This window comes from Nothobranchius furzeri, chromosome 3, assembly GCF_043380555.1.
Source record: "Nothobranchius furzeri strain GRZ-AD chromosome 3, NfurGRZ-RIMD1, whole genome shotgun sequence".
NCBI classification, from domain to species: domain Eukaryota; kingdom Metazoa; phylum Chordata; class Actinopteri; order Cyprinodontiformes; family Nothobranchiidae; genus Nothobranchius; species Nothobranchius furzeri.
The window spans coordinates 47278302-47302368 of NC_091743.1; the positions used below are offsets into that span (position 1 = coordinate 47278302).

Sequence of the window (24067 nt, forward strand, 5' to 3'; positions counted from 1 at the left end):
TTAGTGTGAGATGATAGTAAACATGTCCTCCAACAGCTTTACCTGATAGTAAGCTAACTTTAGGCAAACCAGCAGCACAACAAATATTTTCAAATAAGACTCACAAACCTGAGTCAACACCAGTCTCATCAAAGCTGGGGTTCTGTTGCGGTACTTTTGGTCTAAAAAACGTCCTTATGTCCATCTTCACTCATACGTTTCAGGCAGAGACTGCAGAAGAAGCTGGCTGCTGAAGGGCTTCTTCTTCAGTGGTGGAGGCTCAGGCAGGCTGTATACAAACTACTGCCAGCTGCTCCCTCTCTGTTGGGCTTTGGTACTGCATGTTACTTCCACGATTTAGATCCGGGGCTTTTCATAAAACATCCGGGGCTTCAGCCCAAGTAGCCGGGCCTAACGCCGCCCCTGGATGTCACCAGATTTATTTCCATCTAGTGTTCAATTCAAATTTATTTATATAGCGCCTAATCACAAGAGTCACTTCCCATAGTAAACATTCCAATACAGTTCAGTTCATTAAGCCAATCAGTAAAAAATTCCTATGAAAGGAACCCAGCAAATTGCTATACAGCAATCCTCATACTAAGCAAGCATGCAGCGACAGTGGAGAGAAAAACTCCCTTTTAACAGGAAGAAACCTCCGATCCTGGCTCAGTTTAAGCAGCCATCTGCCACAACTCACTGGGGATGGAGAAGATAGAGCAGACACACACACACACACACATATGCACGCAGACACACACACACACACACATATGCACGCACGCACACACACACACACACACACACACACACACACACACACACACACACACAAAACATAGTGTTTCTATGGTTACATTGTGATTTCTTAGCAAATATTCTATTTGGTGAGAGATAAACTTTATTGTATTCATCCTAGTGAATCTATAATTAAACAGGTAAACTAGTAGTAGCACATTCAACGTCAAAGGACGTAAAAAGTTATTATCAGGAGAGGGAGAATGTTTAAGTGGTTAGCAACAGTGTTCAAGCTGATGGCCCCCTCCATGAGGGCGCCACAGTTTAGCAGAACATCATTGTAGCTTCTTCTGGGGAGAAAAACACTTAGAGAAAAAATAAAGTTAACAGCAGAATGTCACGAACTCCTCCAGCTGACTGCATTCCATTCATTCCTGCCACTAACGTGGCGACTGACGTCATCACGCCGGCACTACTTAAGGAAGTGCCGGCGTTTCATTCATTGCTCAGTCATCGTTTCTCACCAGACTTTGTATCGAGTCTCCAGGCTTACCAGCCCTCAAAACACTCAAACTACACCTACAGGAGATAACCACGCCGGCTATCTCCGTCTCTCCGCGTCTGGGCAACAGAACTCTCAGTCACGCTTCAGATCTGCCAACGAACCTGACAGGATGACTGAGCCCCAAGTTGACCCAGCGGAGTTCGCGCGTTTGCGTGCCGAAGTGGCTCAACAGCGCGCAATCTTGGATCAGCAGACGGCAGACATGAACCAGCTCCGTGCCATAGCTGATCGCCAAGCCACAAAGATTGAGTCACTCACCGAGCTAGTACTCCAGCTGACCACCGCTCTGCAACGTCAGACCGCAGCTGTTCCTGACAGGATGGAACCACGCCTCAGCCTTCCAGAGAAGTGGGACGGAACCAGGGGATCCCCGGAGGGCATGTTGGCGACCCTGGCCATGACTTTCGAGTGCCAGCCGGCACGCTACCCCACATCCTGCTCTCGTGTCGCTCTGCTGACCTCACTGCTGACAGGTCGAGCCGGTGAATGGGCGGCGGCTCTTTACAATCAAAAATCTCCTGCCTGCAATGACTATGAGACTTTTGTAAAGGAGATGAAAAAGACTTTTGTGCACCCCAGCAGCGAGGTCTCGGACGAGACGCGGCTGCTTCAGCTTCGCCAGGGCTCCCAGACGGCGGCTCAGTACACCTCTCGCTTCCGGACGACAGCAGCTCAGTTGAGGTGGGATGACGCTGCCCTAAAGGCCGTTTACCTGGAGGGACTGTCACCGAGAATCCGGGAGGGCATGATCGGGCACGAGGTCCCAACCTCCCTGGACCTGGCAGTGGATCTGGCTCTCCAACTGGACCGCTGCATCCTGAACCGGCCGAGCACCATGTCAGCCCCCGTACACACCAGGACGTCACCCCGCCGGCCGGCTCACCAACCGACGGAGGAGCCGATGCAGCTGGGACATCTTCCCCCTGAGGAACGGGCACGGCGCTACCAGGAGGGAAGATGCGCTTACTGTGGGGATTTGGGTCACCACCGTGGCACGTGCCCAAAACGACCGGGAAAAGGTCCCTCCGGGTCGGAGTAGGAGCTGTCCCGCCCGGAGTCTCCACTTTTCCGGCTCCACACCGAACCACTCTCCCGGTCTCCCTCCACCTGGACCAAGGCCCGACCAGACTGGAGGCACTTTTAGACACTGGGGCTGCGGAGTGTTTTATCGACCACGGACTGGTTACTCGGCTCAAGATACCCCTCACCGCCCTCGACCGACCCATTCCCGTGACCTCTGTGGACGGCCGGCCCATCATGCCGTACCCTCTCACCCACCGAACTCAGGGTCTCCACATGACTATTGACCAACACCGGGAGACCCTCCACTTCCTGGTCATCCAGGCTCCGGCTACGCCACTCATCCTAGGTCATTCCTGGTTCTTCCGCCATGAGCCTCACATCTCCTGGTCCACCAGTAAAGTCCTGGCCTGGGGCACGGGTTGCCATAACCACCGGGACTCCCCTGCACCTCGGGCAGCAGCAGCTCCTCCCAAAGACGTAGACCTGACGCTCGTCCCTCCTCAATACCACGACCTCGCTCAGGTCTTCGCTAAAGAACCCACTACCAGGTTACCTCCTCACCGACCCTACGACCTGGAGATCAGGCTCCAGCCCGGCACCACCCCCCCTCGGGGTCGCCTGTTCTCCCTCTCTCCGGCGGAAACCCGGGCTATGGACAATTACATAACTGATGCCCTGCAGAAGGGATTCATCCGTCCCTCAACATCCCCCGGGGCCGCGGGGTTTTTCTTTGTTAAAAAGAAGGAGGGGGATCTCCGGCCCTGCATAGACTATCGAGGGTTAAATAAAATAACGATCCGGGACCGCCACCCTCTCCCTCTCATGGGCACCGCTCTGGACGCCATCACACAAGCAGCAGTGTTTACTAAACTGGATCTGCGCAGCGCCTATAACCTCATCCGTATTAAGGAAGGTGAGGAGTGGAAGACCGCTTTTATCACGCCCACTGGCCACTATGAATATTTGGTGATGCCTTTTGGACTCTGCAACAGCCCCGCCGTCTTCCAGCGGTTCATTACAGATGTGCTGAGAGACATGTTGGGTCGCTGGGTCTTTGTGTATCTAGATGACATCCTCATCTACTCCCGCACGGCCGAAGAGCACATCCGTCATGTTCGAGCTGTTCTGTCCCGCCTCCTGGATCATGGACTGTACTGCAAACTGGAGAAGTGTGCATTTCACCAGGAGTCCACCTCCTTCCTGGGTTTTACCATCTCCTCCCAGGGCCTGAAGATGGACCCCCAGAAGGTTCAGGCCGTAGCTCAGTGGCCTCTACCCACGACCCTGAAGCAGCTGCAAAGCTTCCTGGGTTTCTCGAACTTTTACCGGAGGTTTATACGCAACTTCAGTTCCCTCGCAGCACCTCTGACCTCACTCACCAAAACCACCAATCAGCCTCGCCCTTTTCGCCTTACTCCAGAGGCTGTCAGTGCTTTCCATGAGCTGGTCGGACGTTTCACTAAGGAACCCATCCTCCTCCACCCGGACCAGACCCGGCCCTTCGTCGTGGAGGTGGACGCCTCGGATGTGGGAGCGGGGGCCGTTCTCTCGCAACGGGGTCCAGACTCTAAGCTCCACCCATGTGCCTACTTCTCCCGGAAGTTTTCCCCCACACAGCAGAACTACGGGGTCGGCGACAGAGAGCTGCTGGCAATAAAGTGGGCGCTGGAGGAATGGAGGCAGTGGCTCCTGGGGACCACCGATCCCTTTCTGATCTGGACCGACCACCAGAATCTCATTCATCTACAGACTGCCCGCCAGCTCAACCCTCGTCAGGCTCGGTGGGCCCTCTTTTTCGAGCCGTACCACTTCCATATCGCCTACCGGCCCGGCTCCAAGAACCTCAAGGCGGACGCTCTCTCTCGGCGTTTCGCACCAGATGCCGGCCCCCCGGAGCCTCGGACCATTCTACCGGCTCAACGCTTCCTGGCCTCCCTCCAATGGCCGTTGGAGCAGTCCATACAGGCGGCACTTCCTGGCGATCCAGCGCCGCCGGAGACCCCACCGAACCGCCTCTACGTTCCCGCCTCCTGCCGGCAAGAGGCGCTCACGTGGGGGCACTGTTCACGGCTCGCGGGACATCAAGGGCAAGCCCGTACCCTCCAGTTCCTCCGTCGGGCTCTCTGGTGGCCGTCCATGAGGAGGGACGTCCGCGAGTTCACAGCTGCATGTGATGTGTGTGCTCGATCCAAGTCCTCCAACCGACCCGGCGCTGGAGAGTTGCAGCCTCTCCCTGTGCCCAAGCGGCCGTGGTCACACATCGGGCTGGACTTTGTCACGGGACTGCCGGCGGTCGACCACCTGGACACTGTATTGACTATCACGGACCGTTTCTCCAAGGCCGTGCACTTAGTGGCCCTGGCCGGCCTCCCCACGGCCAAGAGGACGGCCGAACTGCTCCTGGAACAGGTGGTGCGGCTCCATGGTTTCCCTCAGGACGTGGTTTCCGACCGAGGACCCCAGTTCGTCTCACGCTTCTGGAAAGCGTTCTGTTGCCTGGTCGGTGCTTCCTCCAGTCTGTCCTCTGGATACCATCCGCAGACAAACGGTCAAACAGAGAGAGCTAACCAGCAGCTTGGACGCTACCTGCGCTGCTTCGCTTCGTCCCAGCCGACCACCTGGCCCCGCTTTCTCCTGTGGGCGGAGCTGTCACACAACCTCCAGACCTCCTCAGCCACGAGTCTGTCTCCCTTCGAGACCTGTTACGGTTATCAGCCACCTCTGTTTGATCATCAGGTGCCCGAGGTGGAGGTCCCTGCTGCCCAGACGCTGGTCCGCCGCTGTCGGCTCGCCTGGATCCGGGCCCGTGCGGCCATCACCCGGGCCAACACGGAGTATGCCCGTCATCATCGCCGCCGCCACCGGCCTGGCCCCGTCTTCCGGTCTGGCGACCAGGTGTGGCTCTCCTCCGCTAACCTGAGGATGCCGGCTGGCTCCCGGAAGCTCACTCCTCGCTTCCTGGGTCCGTTCCCCGTCCTTAAGGTCATCAATCCTGTCACCTGCCGTCTGCGCCTCCCGGCTACTCTCCGGATCCACCCGGTCTTTCACGTCTCCCAGCTTAAGCCGGTGATCTCCTCTCCTCTCCACCCTCCACCGGTCCGGGTGCCTCCGCCCCGCGGTGTTGAGGCGGATCGCACCTACACGGTCCGCAGGATTCTGGACGCTCGCCGCCGGGGACGAGGTTGGCAGTACCTCGTGGATTGGGAGGGGTACGGGCCTGAGGAACGCTCTTGGGAGCCCACGAGCTCGTTTGTCGACCCTACCCTGCTGACTGACTTCTGGGCCCGCCGTCCTGGGACTTCGGGAGCCGTCCCTCGAGGGGGGGGGGTCCTGTCACGAACTCCTCCAGCTGACTGCATTCCATTCATTCCTGCCACCAACGTGGCGACTGACGTCATCACGCCGGCACTACTTAAGGAAGTGCCGGCGTTTCATTCATTGCTCAGTCATCGTTTCTCACCAGACTTTGTATCGAGTCTCCAGGCTTACCAGCCCTCAAAACACTCAAACTACACCTACAGGAGATAACCACGCCGGCTATCTCCGTCTCTCCGCGTCTGGGCAACAGAACTCTCAGTCACGCTTCAGATCTGCCAACGAACCTGACACAGAAATTGCTGGAAATAAAACAGTTAAAGAGAAAATTGCAGAAGAAAGTAGTAGAGTGTGGAAAGTGGTCAGTATGTCCTCCAGCAGTCTAAGCCTATAGCAGCATAACTACAGAGATAACTCTGGATAACCTAGCCTTTTAGATGGAGGCATGTTGGAGGATAAATGTCTCACCAAGTTCTTGCATTGATGAGTCTGACCGCTGCACAAAGCCTACTCCAGCACATTCCAAAGATTCTCAGGGGGGTTAAGGTCTGGACTCTTGGAATATGGCCATGCCATCAGGTAAGATGGAATAACTTGGTCATTCAATATATTCATGTAGTCAGCTGACGTCATTCTTGGAGCACATCCTGTTGCTGAACCTAGACCTGATCAACTGCAGCAATCCCAGATCATAGCACTGCCCCCACAGGCTTGTATAGTGGGCACTAGGCATGATGGGTGCATCACTTCATCTGCCTCTCTTCTTACCCTGATGCACCATCACTCTGGAACTGGGTCCATCTGGACTCATCAGACCAGTTTTTAATGAAGCATTGCACAGTTCTTAACCCAGTTTTCAGGCTGCTCAGATGTTTTCTCTGCTTGATGCATGCCAGTGATCTGACCCTTCTCAAACAGACTAACATTTTTCCACAACCATCAGATATGTCTTTCCCCATGGTTGTTTAAGAAATGAGAAGCAAATCATTAAACCAGTTGGGGTTCAATAACTTGTTACCTTCAGATAGATAATCGCCAATGCAGTAATTATCCAATAGGAGGATCCTACATATTTGCTTAGCTAAATCCAGGTGGCCACTTTTGTTTTAGACAAGCAGTGTAGAAGCCCAGTGCCATGCAAACGTATTCTCTAGGTGGATCATTTGGTTCTAAGAGATCAGCAATTTAAGGTGGAGCTAGAATGTAAGTTAACAGCAGCACCTTAAAATCTGCAGGATCAAGACTTGGCAACCATGTGAAGAGATTTCAATACAGGTTCTTTCCAGCTAAGATACGTGCTGCTGAATTCTGAGGCAAACTCATTAGGGGCAGACCAGAGAGAAGGCCATTGCAGTTGTCAATTCTGGATGAAACTAAAACCTCCTGCATCATCATCCGACAGAATCGGAAATGAAAGAAAGCAGTTAAGACCGTCACTTCTAGGTGGAATTCACATGTCAGGGTTAAGTCAAACTACTCACCCAGGTTGTTGAGCCCGTCAAGGTTATTAATAGTGCGATCTTCTATTTGTACTGTCATGGCTTGTGATAGATGCAAAAGTGTTATACACCATCTCTGTCTCATCCATATTTAAAAGAATCAGAATCAGCTTTACTGTCAGTGCTCCAGCGTCCCAAAGCACAGAAGTCGGACTCCGCAGTACAGCCTGAGCAGGACATTATCCAACAACCAGCATCTTGGAGCCATACGGCAAGTTTGCAGGGGCCTCATTTATCAAGCTTGCTTACGCACAAAACGGGGTTGGAAAACTGCGTGAGCAACTTTCCACGCAAACTTTGGGATTTATGAAAGAAAACTTTGCGGAGAATGTGCACAACTTTAAGTTGACTAAGGACCTGGCTTACGCACATTGTGGACATGGAGAGCACCTGCAGTGCTGCTGCTGAGAAGGATACAATTATGAAATCCTGCAGCATTGTCACTTGTACCGCTTCGTTTTCACACAGAACAAGACCCCCCACATGCACACACACGTGCGCGCACACACACATGCGAGCATACTCACACACGTGCACGCACACACACACACACAGCCTGAAGCGCAAATACGGAATGCAGAATATCAGCAGGGGGACAGATTGAGACAGAATGTCATGCATCTGTGACAGTGTGTGTCCTGTCACTGTGACCCTATTGATCATGTGCCCTGGCTACTTGGACAAGGGAGATCTCCGTTTGGCTGACTGGTTAGCATGCGCGACTTTCACCTGGGAGTGTGGGGATCGAATCCTGATCGGACCATTTTTTTATATCCGCCACAGATCTCTCTGAAGAATTTACAGCATTGACGGCTTCAGCAACTGTAGAGATTAACTACATACTAGAATCAACACTGTTGCTATTCAGCTGGAGATTCTGAGAATGACCAATCAGATTAACCTGTGAGGCTTAGATCGTGTATAAATATCCCAGATACTTATATAATCGATCTAAGTTCATACACTAACCTGTTTGGTCTAATTTTAATCCAAAGATTAATGTTTAATTGAAATAGTTACATTTTATAGCAAAAGTTTATTTTTGAATCAGAAGCTAGGAATCTTTGCTTCTCCTTAACCAGAAATATTACACCTTTTCTGTGTTTCATTTCAATAATAAGGCAAGTTTAAAATTGAAGAAATTTTATTACTAACAATTTTAAACTTAAAGATTTGAAACAACAATTATAAACGACAATTCATGGATGACAATTTAATGACAGCTTTTAACAGCTTTGATATTAAACTTGTTTTAAAAGGACAAACCTGTGGCTGGATGGAAGCTAAATTGGAAATACGAGTTTGGATGCGTGAATGGAATTATTAGAAGATTTCTTTCAGAGAGAGAGAAAGCGTTCTGGATGAAAATGATGTTTTGCAGCTAACTGAGTCTTTCACTTGGAGAAAACAGCATCAAACGCATTCCTGTGTTCTACCTCACCCAAACAGGAGACCCTCTTATGGATCCAGAGATCAGGAGGATGGTGTCCATCCAAGATGACACTCGGTCCGGCAGGGAATGTCCGATCCTCTGGTCCAGAGATGTCCCGGGTACACAGTGTCGAGCGTTTGGCTGGATGGAAGTTTCTCGTCTTAACTTAACTCAGAAATCAATAACTCTGTAAGGAGTTTTTTTTGTCAGCTGGTTACAGTTTCGTTTATTCTTAGCTATTCTTGTCAGCGTGACAGAACAGCAGGTGGAGGTTAGGGACGACCGTTCCCTGATCCTCTGTGATGGTGGTGGGTTCACGAACTGACTTGAAGCTGGTGATGGTTAGTTTACAAAGCTCTCAGGACAGTCCCACTCTCTCAGCAAGAAAGCTTGGTCATGCGTCAAAAACATGTGATGCAGTTATCGTTTATCTGGACTCTGTGTTAGATGGATAAGGTGAAACTGACCTTCTTTGCTGAACACATCTTTTACTGTCATCAACCATAATCATAATTAATCATTATTATACCCAAAGCATAATTATTCATTTCATGCAATTAAAATACATTTATATTGAACCAAGTGATAATTTATGATGATTAAAATAAGCAGTAATAAAATCAAAGAGTTTTATTAATATTATAATCTAATAATTATCATCGTGAACTTGAAGTGTCCTCCTCCTGGGACGGAACAGCAGCAGATTCTTCCAGACATCATGGCTCCTGGGTTAATCTGTGGATTTAAAAGTACTGCTTGACCCAGCTGGGTAAATGTGACCTTTGCCACAAATTAGAGGACCGTCCTTGATGCTTCAGCAACGCTGTGCCACTCTGTGGGTTTTCTCTTATTTGTTTTGCAAAAGCACTTCCTTTCATTTCTCCACCTCACCCACAAGAACCTGAATTTCTGTTTCTGTGAAATTGCGCTTCCTTGATCTGCCTTGATCTACGGTCGCCATGCCAATGGCGGAGCGCTGCAACAGCCGGCTAATGTATATGCATGAGATCCACAAGGCGCTTTGCATCGACCATTTATGGCAGTAAGTGGGCGTGGTGAGGGCGGGATGTGACTAAAATGCAGCTGAGAAACATTCTCGTTAGTCTCCGATTTATGAAGCGGAGATTGCGTGCAGCTGTGTGTACTCCATGTTTGATAGATCACAAACCTACTTGGCGTAAGTACTTATTTTTTTTGCTGAGCTTAAGTACGGTTTTAGTAAGGATTCTACACAATGTTTGATAAATGAGACCCTTGGACATGATATTTTAGTGTCTGGCACGTTTATTGATAGATAGATAGATAGATAGATAGATAGATAGACAGACAGACAGACAGACAGACAGACAGACAGACAGACAGACAGACAGACAGACAGACAGATAGATAGATAGATAGATAGATAGATAGATAGATAGATAGATAGATAGATAGATAGATAGATAGATAGATAGATAGATAGATAGATAAGATAGATAGATAGATAGATAGATAGATGATAGATAGATAGATAGATAGATAGATAGATAGATAGATAGATAGATAGATAGATAGATAGATAGATAGATAGATAGATAGATAGATAGATAGATAGATAGATGTGTGTTGTTCTTCAGACTGATGTGCTGTTCCTAACAGGGTGAGTGGGTGTATAGATTCATATTTAAGCTAAGGAGCTTGAACTTTAGCACTAACAAAGAAATTTCAACACTTAACTTAAAAGCTTTAGGATTCACTGGCAGCTAAATGGAGCTGCCTTCTGGGAAAAGCCACGTCAGACATTTCTCGTTAAGCGCTTTTAGAACGACTCTGACTCACAGCTGGTTGATAAGAGCCACAAATGAAACGGTGAACAGGTGTCGGGAGGTTATTTTTCAGGTGAATGTAATAGTCATCAGCTCAAAACTGTCCCACTTCACCGCCCGCACACACATACACACGCACACACACACACACACACACACGCACGTGCGCGCGCACACACACACACACACACACACACACACACACACACACACACACACACACACACAGCCTGCTGACGATTACCTGATATAACACGACCCACAGTTTTTCCTCCCCTTTGATCCCACTATGCCCTGGGATTTCCACGGGCTTTAAAGTCTGAATGTGACGAGGGGAATTGACTGATGCTGGTTTACGTTTTTATTTTTTTACTGCCCCATTGGACAGCTTATGCACCTGTTAATTGCTCTGCAGAGTAATAACCTCACTGTGACATAAATCCTGTCACATTCGTTTACAAACTGATTGGACTACATGTCATCGTTAGATTTGCAGAGCAAACACAAGTGGCAGCAAAACACACAAAATCGTGTAGCAGCTGCCACACTTAGAGCGCCTCGTGCAGCAGATCTTTGTTCTGATGCTCAGTAATGCTGATTTTTATGATTTGACTTTGTCATTCGTCTGTTACAGATCTGTTCTGTGGTCTTTGGCTCATAGATGCAGAAGACTAAACACAGTCTCATCTTGTTTAACACCAGCTGTTGTTGCTAATTACAGTTTTTCTCAATTGTTTACACACATTTTCTGGTACTTGAGACAAAATGACCACAACATGTAACCAATTCACCAACCCCCTTAACCAATTCTGCTAAACTACAAGCATAATTCCTGCTTTGCACTCAAATTGCAAATCTAAAACACACTTTTTTCAAAACACTACACACAATTCTCTGCTGTTGGCACAATTTTCATGCAGAAAATATCTTGTTTTCACAAGGAACACACTGCTATACACACTGCTATGCACACTGATTCATCACAAGGGCAAACACCCATCACACAGTTTCACAATCAGCAATCAGAGCTTTAGCATAAAAGGGCAACAGGTGGGCTCTTCTGTTTTGGATCAATGGATCCCAACATTGGAAACAGAGGCAGAGCCAGAGGAGTGAGAGTAAGAGGAGGAGGACGAGGACAAGGAAGACCAAGGACCGTAATCTCTGATGAGAGCCGAGCCACTTTGGTTGATCATGTGGTCAACCATGGTCTTACAATGAGGGAAGCTGGGCAAATAGTACAGACAAATTAGAGCAGGTACACTGTAGCATCCATCATCCAGACTTTCCGAAATGAGAATAGGTAAGAAATCTGCTCTCGCTAGAAAATGGCAGTACTGCATATCAATACAATCAGTATTCAATGAGTATAGTAGTACTGTGGACTGTTTTGTTGGACAGTAAAAAATACTGTAAGTATGTTTCCAGTATTCAACTCTGTCTCCTATCCCAGCCTGGGCGGGACAGCGGGAAGGCCGCTGAAACATTCCAGGGTCACTGCAACCCTCCAACCCTCAATGCTCCTCCCCCTATCCACACTGAGGTGAAATGCGCTGCTTCTATCGTGGCTGCAGGAACTGAAGTAGGGATAGTCCCAGCCCACCACCCCACCTAGTGGACACTTATGTTGTGTTGTCTGAAGTCTGTTGCATATATGTTTGAGGTGTTTTTTGCAGAGCAAAGCTGCCCTCCCGGGGGAGGGTAACTCTGAAGTGCCTTTTTCCCTCCTCTTGAACCAACCCTCATGTAACCCTCTTATCTCTATTAAGGTAGCGCGACTCAGGGTTGCGAATGACCACAGTCACCAATTTTTGTCAGGTGTCTTGCCCATGTATGTCTGATCTCTGAATTGTGTGTACTGAAACTCTAATTTCCCTCTGGGATTAATAAAGTATCTTTGATTGATTGATTTGATTTTGGAAATGTATACCTACTTTGTACTCATAGTATTTTACTATTTGTTTGACAGAACTGAAAGATTACCAAAACGAGGAGGTCGGGAACGTCTTCTGTCTCCCGAACAGGAACCTGAAAACATGAACATGGTCCTAGAAAACAATGCCCTAAGAAAAATTATAGAAAACAACGACATGTTTCTAAATATTGATGGGGTCAGTCTGTCAACACTGGACCGTGTCTTGCGCAGATATCATCTCAGGATGAAGCAGGTCTACAGGGTGCAGTTTGAACGCAACTCAGAAAGAGTCAAAGAATTGCGATGTAACTATGTGCAAGTGGGTCCCACAACTGATGCATACACTCAACACCGTGTACAGTAAATTATACACATTTCAGTGTTGTTATCATAATGATTGTGCTTCACAATAGTGACCACTCCATGTATTTGTGTGCTCAAAGTGTAAAAACAATATTCTGAAATATTTTACAACACATGTATGTATATACTGTCTGTAGTAAAAGTAACACTGAACCAAAAAGGCTTTAGTCATTATGATGAATGGAGAAGACGTGTTTTCCATTCATCATAGTGTTGAGCACATAAGTGTTCGGCTGGTTCTTATAAATGTCTATTCATATGATGGTTTGTGTGTGTCATTTGACAACATAATCACATTGTGAGGAGAAATAACATTGTTTTGAATGTGAAGTTTCATTTTGCAGGTTAATTGAGGGGTTTTGACCATTGTGTGTGTGCATTTTTGGATTTGTGTGTAGAGTTCTGAGAATATGAGGCATGCTTTCAGAAAATTCGTGTAAACAATTGAGAAAAACTCTAACACAATGCATATCTGTCAGTAGTTTAGCAGCCAGCGATGTGAAGAAAGAACTGGGTCAATGTAAACCTAATTCTTACTAAAGCTGATGTAATTCTTCCCCAGAGTGATTTTTAGATAACTGAACCAAAACCTCATAAGGTTGACAGACTGGCACAGAGAGATTATTGTATGCACCCACAGGGGGGACAAAGGACAGGAGCCTGAGGAGTCTGGAGGGCCGCCGCCATAATGGGAAGTCAGTGCTTCGAGCTGAAGAAGGATTAAAACCTCCAAAAACATCAACATGACACACAGCGATGCTAAATGATCTGAAATAATCACAAACAGGCTTACAGTGATGCAGAAAGAACTAGAAAACAATCACAACAAGAATTACCCCAAAGGGGTACGCAAAAGACTCCAGAAAAGTCCAGCTACAAGAGAGAGACAGCCAGCAGATGAGCATGCAAAACCTCACAATGAAGATTTAAGTAGCCAAAGTTGAAATTCATTACACACAAATGCAAAATATAATTTATTCATGAACAGTCAAATTCACAGAGATTTACCAAGAACCACAAACACCGGCAGCAGACTGGACTGAAACAGGATGATTTTCTGTCTAACTCCACTTTTTAGGAGATTGCTAACAGGTCTGTTTGTTTGTTCCAAAAGGAGAAACATCTTTCATTCCCTCTTTTACCTCTGAAGTACCTGTTTCACCCATTTTAACTTGAGCCACATCATTTTCATGTTTCCTAATAAAGTTTCCTCTACCTGCTGTGAGAATCTGCTACCAGGAGAATATTTATAAATAATAACACGGTAACTTTGGTACTTGTACACATCCTTATTTAATCAGATGACCAAAAACATTCACTGAGCATCTAAATCGACTTTTACATGCTTACACTAAACTCACAACACACGAAACGCAAAGATCTTTTGTTCACACCAGGGCCGGTTCAAGACAGGCATGAGAGGGGGCAAACAGAAACAGTTAAAGTGTAACTTTTTCACATGAAACACTAGCTGTTATCATTGTAACGTGATGAAGGAACCATTTCTCCCCTCTAACAGCTGTTCTGTTTGACACAGTGTCAGTGTGCATGAAACAGCCTCAAGGTCATGCATTCACTTTGTTGAGGGTCTGCCCTCATGAGAAATTGCTACTCAGCATTTTCTCCAAAAGACTGTGTCATCTTTGCTCTGATAAGCAGAATATATTCCAGCGCCAGCTAAAACTTCATTTCCCAGGATTCCCTGCTCCCGGAAGTGGCGCTGAATACCGGAAACAAGTTCTGCACATGCGCTGGAGCCACACAGAGTTTCTCCCGCTGGACAGCGGAGTCTATAAATCCCAACGAAAAACGAAACTTATCGTCTTTTGTTCAGTCCAACTGGCGTTGAAAGACACCTCGTTGCTACGGCTCCAGACAGCACACGGGAGGCCTGGGGCTGAAGTGGATCGAACACCGAGCCGCTGAAAAGCAACAAAACCATTGTCAGATTCACCACTCCGGGGGACGCTTCGGATACGATGAGTCAAGAGTTTTCTCTCTCTTTCTTTCCCGTTTTCTAATATAGCTCAAAATAAGCAATCAGACCGCGGGATTTGCTTTAAAGTAACCCCGGGCTCTCCTCCGTACCAAAATACGCCCATCGGATCATCTAAGTAAGGTCTGTTTGTTTTAACTGTTTAATATCTGGATTGTTGTCTGTCAGCTGTGGCCAGGCTGACCGACTCTGTGAGATATTTCATTTGCTTTGATTGAGTTGTTGTTCTTCTTGAGCCTTGTGAAGAAAGTTAAAGTGTTTGAGGAAGTTAGTGTGAAATGAAAGTTTGCCACTAACTGTTTGAAAGTCCACACACACACACACACACACACACACACACACACACACACACACACACACACACACACACACACACACACACGCACACGCACGCACACACACACACATCACACACACATGGTTTGATACTTTCAGCCAGACAAAGGATCAGCCATCTTGGGTTTTCAGATCTCCCTCCATTTTGATTACACCATTGGGTCAGATTGTTTTACAGTATCATTTTCATTGTTTTATTGTTTGTTATTCATTTGATAAAATCAGTTGGTTAATATTGATTGGCTAAACGCTTCAGAAGGAGCTGAAGTGATACTATTAGTTAATAAATGTATTGCCAATTAAGATTTTTGTCTCAGATTGAGTTTGTTTGTGTGATATGAATTAATTAATTGCAGCTCGTTAAGATTCACGGGACGTTTAGACAAGATTGATAAGAGGTTTGGATTCAATTTTTGCACTGTTAAAAGGGGTGGTGCCCCGTGGATATTCTCATATCCAAATTAATTAATAAATCGGTAAATATTTCCATATTTACGAATTTATTGATGAATCCAAAAAGTAAGTAAAAGCTTACAAATTATTCGTTTGACCAATAGTTACAACAACTTCTAATGTTTACATTCTAGCAGTGAAGACAGAAGAACGAAGAATGAACTCTTTTCTTTTAATTAGTCAAAGAACTCTATTTTAATAAAGCTAATCTAAACAACTGTTAGTCAATAATAACCATGTGACCAATCTGTGAAATCACAATGTTATGATTAATGTTTAATAAGGAAATGACGTATGGTGGCCACTAGTCAGCTGATTCACAAGATAAATAATCATGACACATTCCGATCGCAAATTCCAATCAGAACCTTCACATCTGAAGCGTGGCAGAGTCTCTGTGGTGTTTATATAATCTGTCAGCTGTGATTCGTCCAGAAACGAAAACATCAAAGATTAATAAGGCAGAACAACGCCATTTTGAGTTCAGTATTCAGCCAGCTCTCAAAATCATCTGATGTTCATCATTGCTAATGTAACCGGATTACAGGATACAATAAGATAATTAAAAGAAAAAATAAACAAATGGGCCAATAATTAGGTTCGGGGAGAATTGGAGGTTGTTTAAGAATGACTGGAGTCACGGGTATAGCATGAAACGGTTTATATACTAAATTTTAATAATAATGGGAAATATAACACATAAAGATAACACACAAAACAGATGAAAACAATCGACAATAGTAAAATGGTCGGTATGAGATTTGATCATATGAGTCACAAGTCAGCCGGCGTCAAGTCAAATCCCCACGCTTGGGGTGAAAGTCAGAGTCCGGTGGTGCGATTTTTTCCTACCGCACCGTTGAGATTGTTCACAGAAGAGAGCAGTCTGCTCTTCAGTTACTTGAGATGTCCTGGTTCGTTCAGTGGTTAAGGCTCGCCATCTCCCTCGTCAGGAAGAAATCCAGTTCTCGTTCCAAGTGAGTGATCATAGGAGTCGGGATCAAACCCAAGGAAAAAAAAAAAACCCAGCCTGTAAACAACAGGACTGTTAGCGAGTTGGCATCGACCCTTCTCGTCACATCACAGCATAAAGTCTTACAGACTTAAACAAATGCTTCACTCTATTGGCATAGCCAATCATGTTTGGGTTCACAGTTCAACTAACATAACATCAATTTGATTGTCTATTAAAATAATTCTCAGTAGCTCTGGAAATATAATTACATATGACAACAATTGTTCAGCTCAATAGGCTCAGTTAGATTCTATTACTCTACACTATTCAACAAGAAATACATTCATGACAACAAGGATACATTTAGTTGTGTTTCTATACAGCATTGTGACACCTTGTATATCTGTAACACAATAAATAAATAAATAAATAAATAAATAAATAAATAAATAAATAAAATGTTCTATAACAAAATTCAACAAAATATAAATTCTGGTCCTTTGGTCCACCTTTGTAAAATAATTCCTCCCTAATCAGTTAGCTTTTATTTATTTTTATTTATCTATTTTTTTTTATTATTAAATGTTTGGTTAAGGGACGCATTGCTAATTCTATGGCGTTAGCTATAACGCCCCTGAGGACCTTGTACATCTAGGCCGTACCACCGTTAACTGGCGGTTTGAGCCGTTAACTCCTGGGAATCCCATATGCCGTACCGCCGTTAACTGGCGGTTTGAGCCGTTAACTCCTATATGCCCTACCACCGTTAACTGGTAGTTTGAGATGTTAACTCCTGGGATCTAACGTCTAGCAGCCCACTGCTGTCACCTCGGTTGCTGTAATTAGCTTTTTGAATTTAATAATTTACTGAATTTAATCTCATTCACTCACCAACGCGCTCCAACGGTTCCCTCCTACAGAGGATTGGTTCACTCTGTCGTCTCCACACAAATCTATAAGAATGGAATTAATTTGATAAGCTATTTAAGTTTCCTTTTTTTTTTTTAAGTTGCATCGTTAGCTTTTTCTCTTCTTTTTTCTTTACTCACCGCGTTGGTTCCAAGTTCCTAGCTCTTATTAGAAGGAGTCAAGTCCGCCTCTCCCTCTATCTATGCGGCACCCAAATCAGGGTTCTTCACGGCCTCGACCGTTGTTTTTTTTTTTCTCTCTCTCTCTCTCTCTAACCGCTCAGTCTTTGCTTTCTGTATCTGCGTGCTGCACAGCCGTTTGTCTCTCCTCTCGCTCAGCTGCGTCGCACGGTTTTATTTCGCGGAGGCGGGACTTATTTCTCTCAGCCAATGAAATTTCAGATTCCCACCTGGACCAATAGTATACAGCTTTCCTCTTCTGTTTCTGTTAGTGATGTTCAAGATTCTTGTTTTAACCGATGTTTAATATTAAACTCGTTATTTTAGTTATTCACCCTTCCAATAATTCATTATGAAATTATCTATTAGTTAATTAGATATCTATTAATTAGTATTGTTAATTTCCTTAATTTATATTTTATATTTTATCTAAATTGAGGATGGATCATATTAGTAAGCCAATTAGTTAATACCTCATTAAGGTTCTAGCTTCTGGGTTACATCCTCCCCCATTAAATATCATGCACGTCCCTGTGCACTGTTTCTACGGGGTACACAACTTCTTGAGTAAGAGAGTCAATAAAAGCTTTATTAAGTCCTTGGAAAAGGGACCTAACTACGGTCACTAGTGGATTGCCTAATTGAGAGTAAGTTAGTCTTTGAGGAGGCTGACTACTTCGTTCAGATCTCCTGACATACATCTCTGGTTGCACAGTATCATGCTCATCCGTTTCGGTTTGATTCTCAACTGAGACAGGACGAAGTGAGCTCTCTGTTTCCGACAGAGCTGATGAGCTATTCTCTAAGACTTTGGTCTTTTCAGATGTATGTGTCTGATCGTGTATGATGGGTTCAAAACTTACATCACGTTGCTGCGACTTTAGGACACCATCCAATTGAGGTAGGTTTGTGTTAGTTTCATCCCCCGTTTCTACGTCAGGTAAGTATACTTCGTTTTTTTTCGTTTTTTCAGGTAAGTATGTTGCTGCTTCTTTCACTCTTTCAGGTAAGAATGTCGCAGTTTCACTCATTCTGTCAGGTAAGAATGTTTCGGTGTTGATGCCTTTGTCAAGTAAGGACAATTCAGCATTTTCATTACCAGCTAAGGTTGGTTCCTTGCGATCCCCTGTGTGTAAGGATAGTGTGTTTTGTTGTTGAATATTATTTACCGGTCCTGAATCTGCTATGAGTTCCCTATTTGGCAAGGTGACCGCTATTTGATAGGATGGTCGGTTTAGCACTTGTGGAAGATCAGAGTAATAAAACTCATCTACCTCTTCGTCAAGTGGCTCATCTGGGTCAGGTTCTAAGGCTGAACTCTGTCTTGTATGAGGTCTGCTAGGTTTCGTAACGCGTTCTGTTTCATTTTCTAATGAAGAGAGAAAACCACAAGGCAGTAAAAGATCTCTGTGGAGTGTTCTGTTGGGTCCTTCTCCGTTCTCTGGTTTTACAGTGTATACTGGCAAGTTTTCCATCTGTTTGAGAACTATATACACTGTTTGCTCCCATTTGTCTGCTAATTTATGCTTTTCTCTTAAGCGAAGATTTCGGACTAAAACACGATCTCCCACACCTAGTGTGGACTCACGAATGTTTCTGTCGAACCGTTCTTTGTTCTTCCTCGCTGTTTTTTGAGAGTTTTTTATGACAATGTCATAACTCTGTTCCAGATGACTCTTCAGTTCTTTAACATACTGAGAATGAGTTATAGAGGGCTTGTTCAAATGCGGTAACCCAAAGGCAATATCTATAGGCAACCGAGGCTGCCTACCGAACATTAGCTCGTAGGGAGAGTATCCCGTCACGTCATTTTTTGTACAATTGTACGAGTGAGTAAGTGGTTTTACAAAATCGCGCCAGTGATGTTTCTCAGTGGCTTGTAAAGTTCCCAACATGCTGAGTAATGTACGATTGTACCGTTCAACGGGGTTGCCACGAGGGTGATAAGGGCTCGTTCTGACTTTACGGATACCAAGTAAAGAACAAAGTTCCTTGATTGTACGTGATTCGAAATCCCGTCCCTGATCACTATGAAGACGCTCAGGAAACCCGTAGTGGACTAAAAAATGTTCCCACAGGTTCTTCGCGACGGTGGTGGCTTTCTGATCTTTGGTTGGGATGGACACTGCATACTTTGTAAAATGGTCTGTAATCACTAAGACATCTTTAGTGTTCTTACTGTCTGGTTCTATGGAGAGAAAATCCATGCAAACTAACTCCATAGGTCTGGTGGTGGTAATACTCACCATTGGAGCAGCTTTGTCAGGGAGGGCCTTCCGACGGATACATCTTTCGCAAGTTTTAACTTTGATTTCGATATCACTAGCCATTCTTGGCCAGTAAAAACGGGACCGAATGAGATCTGTCGTACGTTCAACCCCAAGATGCCCCATATCATCATGTAGGCTTTGCATGACTGTTGAACGTAATGAATCAGGCAAGACTAACTGCAATGATGTCTCTGGTCCTAATTGGCGTCTCCGGTACAGTAAATCATTTTGAAACTCAAACCGTTTCCACTCTCTCAAAAGGTTAAGAACCACCGGGGGTTCTGCAATAGTATCAGTTGGCGGTTTATTGTCAGTCATAAGCAGCTGAATGACTCGGCCAATGGTTGGATCTTTCCTCTGCAAGGAGACAAGGTCAGCATGGTTATACTTGGGCACAGCAAAGAAACTGTCACTATTGTCTTCCAACTGGAATAGGTCTGGAATGGCCGCTGCAGACATGGCAAGTGACTGAACTAAACCACAAGGAGAATCAGTCTCATCCAAGACCATGTGCTTTTGGCATGTTGCCTTCACTGCTTCGGCTTGAAGTTGAAGCTCGACTTCTTTGACAGAGGATAAAAGATGAGATCGGAACTCATCTAGTCGTTGGCATTCCTCAGTGAATTTTGAGTTGTCTTCAGGTTTATCATGCAGCCTCCTAGACAGGCCATCCGCGTCAACGTTCTGTGTACCTGCACGGTATCTGATGTCAAAATTATAGGTGGACAACGCAGCTAGCCAACGATAGCTCGTTGCATCGAGTTTTGCCGTTGTTAAGAGGTAAGTTAACGGATTATTATCAGTAATGACAGTGAATGTGTTCCCATACAAATAGTCATGAAACTTATCTGTTATGGCCCACTTTAAGGCTAGAAACTCCAACTTGTGCGCAGGGTACCTAGTTTCACTAGAGCTTAAACCGCGACTTGCATAAGCGATTACCTGTGTGACACCGTTTTGCACTTGGTATAGCGCTGCACCGAGTCCGGTCGTACTAGCATCTGTGTGTACTAGATATGGGAGTTTTGCGTCAGCGTAGCCAAGAACTGGCGAAGTGGTAAGTTTTTCAATAATAGTTTGAAAGGACTTCTCACAGTCTTGGCTCCAACGATTCCCAAAGGGTTCTTTGGGGTTCAAGTACTTTGATCTACATGGTGGTGTTTTAAAGTTTTTCCGTTTGGGTGGATAACCAGCCGTGAGAGATGTTAGTGGCTTGACAATATTTGAGTAATCTTTAACGAAGCGTCGGTAATAACCGGTAAATCCTAAGAAAGATTGGAGTTCCTTCAAAGTCTGAGGCTTCGGCCATGTTTTGAGTGCTTCCACCTTATCTGGATCGGTTTTTATGCCATCTCGAGATACTATATGTCCAAGATAACGCACAGATGTCTGGAAAAAACGACACTTATCTGGTGATAGCTTGAGTCCGTATTCTCTAAGCCGTTCAAGAACGTGAGAAAGTCTGGTTTCGTGTTCTTCCAAGGAGTTGGAAAAGACGATCAAGTCGTCTAGGAAAACTAACACTTCCTTCAGATTAATGTCCTTCATACACTTTTCCATAACCCGTTGGAAAGTGCTTGGAGCATTTGTTATTCCTTGTGGCATACGGTTAAATTCATAAAACCCAAACGGGCAAACAAAAGCAGTTTTAGGTTTATCCTTTTCACACATCTCTATTTGATAGTAACCTGACTTGAGGTCCATCACAGAAAACCACTGTGATCCAGCGAGAGCAGAAAAGGACTCCTCCAAGTTAGGCAGGGCATATGCGTCGCGAATGGTTTGCAGATTAAGCTTTCTATAGTCTATACATAGACGTACCTCACCATTCTTTTTCCGAACTACCACTATTGGTGAGGCAAATGGAGACTCCGACTCTCTTATTATACCGGTTTCCAAGAGGGCTTCCAAATGTTTTCTCACGGCTTCATAATCATGTGGATGGATCGGCCGAGATTTCTGTTTGAATGGGGTCTCGTCTTTTAAGTTGATGTGATGTCTTATCTGTTGTGTATGACCAAAATCAAGATCGTGGTGCGAAAACACATCGGAGTAAGTGTTAAGTTTGTTGGTGATCCTCCCTTTCCATTCTTCGGACAAGGGCGAAGTACCGAAGTCAAAACTGAGAGGAGGGTTTGAAGGTGAAGTCTGTTGCTGCGAACTACACGCCGCAAGTACTTTCTGATCACTTTTGTCAGGTTCTGGATATGGCATAACACGATCGGCTTTAACTAACTCAGCGATCACACAGTTAGTGGGTAATGTGATGTCATGGTTAGTTTCGTTTCTTAGTACAACAGGTACTTTGTATGGACCATGTGAAGGTAAGGAAATGAGGCAACAGTCTACAATTATACCCCCTGGTAGAGAACCATTGGTGGGTTGTTCAATGAGTGCATAAGGCTCATGCTTGTTTTGGCTGGGTTGCATAAACCCTTCTAGTAACAGTTTTTTATTTGCAGGGAGAACTTCTTGGGTTCTCCCTCGAAGCTTCACCACACCAACTCGTCCATCTTTGCTTTGTTTTTTTCTGACTGCTAAGGCTTTTAGCACGTGTTGGTACCCATAAGAGAGTGCCTTGGAATCAGGTAAGTTATTGGCAGACAATTGCTCATACAAAGGATCGAGTGTGTTTGTGCCAATGAGTAGTGGTGTATCAGAGTTTGAGCTTATATCCGGAACCACTAACGCAAGGGTAGGTAACTCAAGTCCAGACTGATCGAGCTCTTTTGGAAATGTGACACTTATCTCTATGTATCCTAAATAAGGAACTGCTTGACCGTTTGCGCCCTCGACTTCTAACAGATTACTGATGGGTTTAATTGAGAGGTCAGGTAAGTGTTCTTGGTAAAAAGAATTGGCAATGGTGGTTACCTGGGACCCTGAATCCAGTAAACAATTACATTCAACACTGTTAACTGAGACTGTAGCTGTGCATCGCCCACCCACTAATCTTTTGGGAAGTTTTGGCACTGAATGAGCATGAACTGGCTTGCAAAAAAGTCTCTCTGTCCTTTCCTTAGAGGGACTTGGTTCTACTTTAGCACCTATCTGTCCCACGATAGGAGCTTCTACCGGTTTAAAGGAGGAGACTGAGCAATTGGCTTTGACATCTCCCACTCGCGCTGCTTCTGTCTAAGAGCAAGTCTTTTAGTTGCAACTAGTGCTGGATTTGGCTCGTTGCTACAGCTAGAAGCTATGTGCCCATCTTCTCCGCACTTAAAACAGTATCCAGGCTTTGGTCTGGGCACCACTGCTGTTATCTGCTGAATCTGTTTGGGCTCATCTGGAATTTTAGTCCCCACACGGGGTTTTGACTCTTTTTGAGTTTTCTTTGCCTTTTTATCTGTGTTGTTAACCTTAAGCTGTGCAATTTGGCTCCTGAGCTCAGCGATTTGTTTGCGTAAGTCATCACAGTTATCATCTATTTCCAGTTCACAAGTGTTTTTACTCTGAGAGCATGTTGTTTGCACATTTGAATACACTCTAGTTCGTTGTGCCCCTAAGTGTTGTTTCATGCGTGCTGCTTTAGTAGCCTGTTTGTCTTCTTCAGTGCGCAGTTTGAGGAGAAGTGCTGTAAAATGAGGCGGGTTGTCTTTCTTTTGTTCGAGTTGCAGGTTTGAAATCAGCGAGCTGTCCCAACAGCCTCTGCAAAACTGCTTGAGCAGCTGCTGGTCGGCGTCACTGGAGGAAATTCCATTCCTCTGAATAACTAGGTTTAACAAGGTGTATAACCTCTGAAAGTAATCGGAAGGTTTTTCACCACTGTCCTGGTTTGTGTTTAAGAAGCGAGCAAAGAGCTCGTCGCCGTCTTCGACAGCTGCGTAAGCTGAATCGAGATGTTCAAGGTACGTTTCCGGGTCGGATTTTGGACTAAGAGCTTTAACGATGCTCGCTGCTGGGGCTGACAGACTCTCCACGATTCTTCGTACAATTTGGGACTTGGTGAGTGAAGGATCATTTATGCATAACACTACACTACTACGCCAAGTATCATAGTCAGTTTCAAAAGAAGGGTGTGGAACTCGCCCTGAGAACGGTTTTAGTCTGTATTGTGAAGTAGGCGGAGGGATAACCTCACTGCTTTTAACAATGTGTTCCACAATAACTCGCTGAACCTCAGGTGTGTTTAAAAGATTTGGTGGAATGCAAGGGTTTTTTTTTCCAGTCTCTGTAGGTGGACAATTGTCCTTTGAGTTGTTCATATAGTTAACTTCTGGTGTTAAAGGCAGGGAATATGTAACTTGGTCACTATGGAGCATTGGCTCTGGTTCAGTGACTGGTTCAGATGCATGGGTATCCCTTCCTAAAGATTCCCCAATTTTTGCCAGTTCC

General features: G+C 45.4%; 1 long non-coding RNA gene across 1 annotated transcript; it reads right to left on the bottom strand.

The window, feature by feature from the left end:
• Positions 1-16063: 16063 nt before the first annotated feature.
• Positions 16064-17988, bottom strand: LOC139068852 (uncharacterized). The gene is made up of 2 exons (XR_011520106.1): positions 17424-17988; positions 16064-17327 (listed from the first exon to the last, which is right to left on the bottom strand). It is a non-coding gene; the product is annotated as an uncharacterized lncRNA (long non-coding RNA).
• Between the last annotated feature and the right edge of the window lie 6079 nt (positions 17989-24067).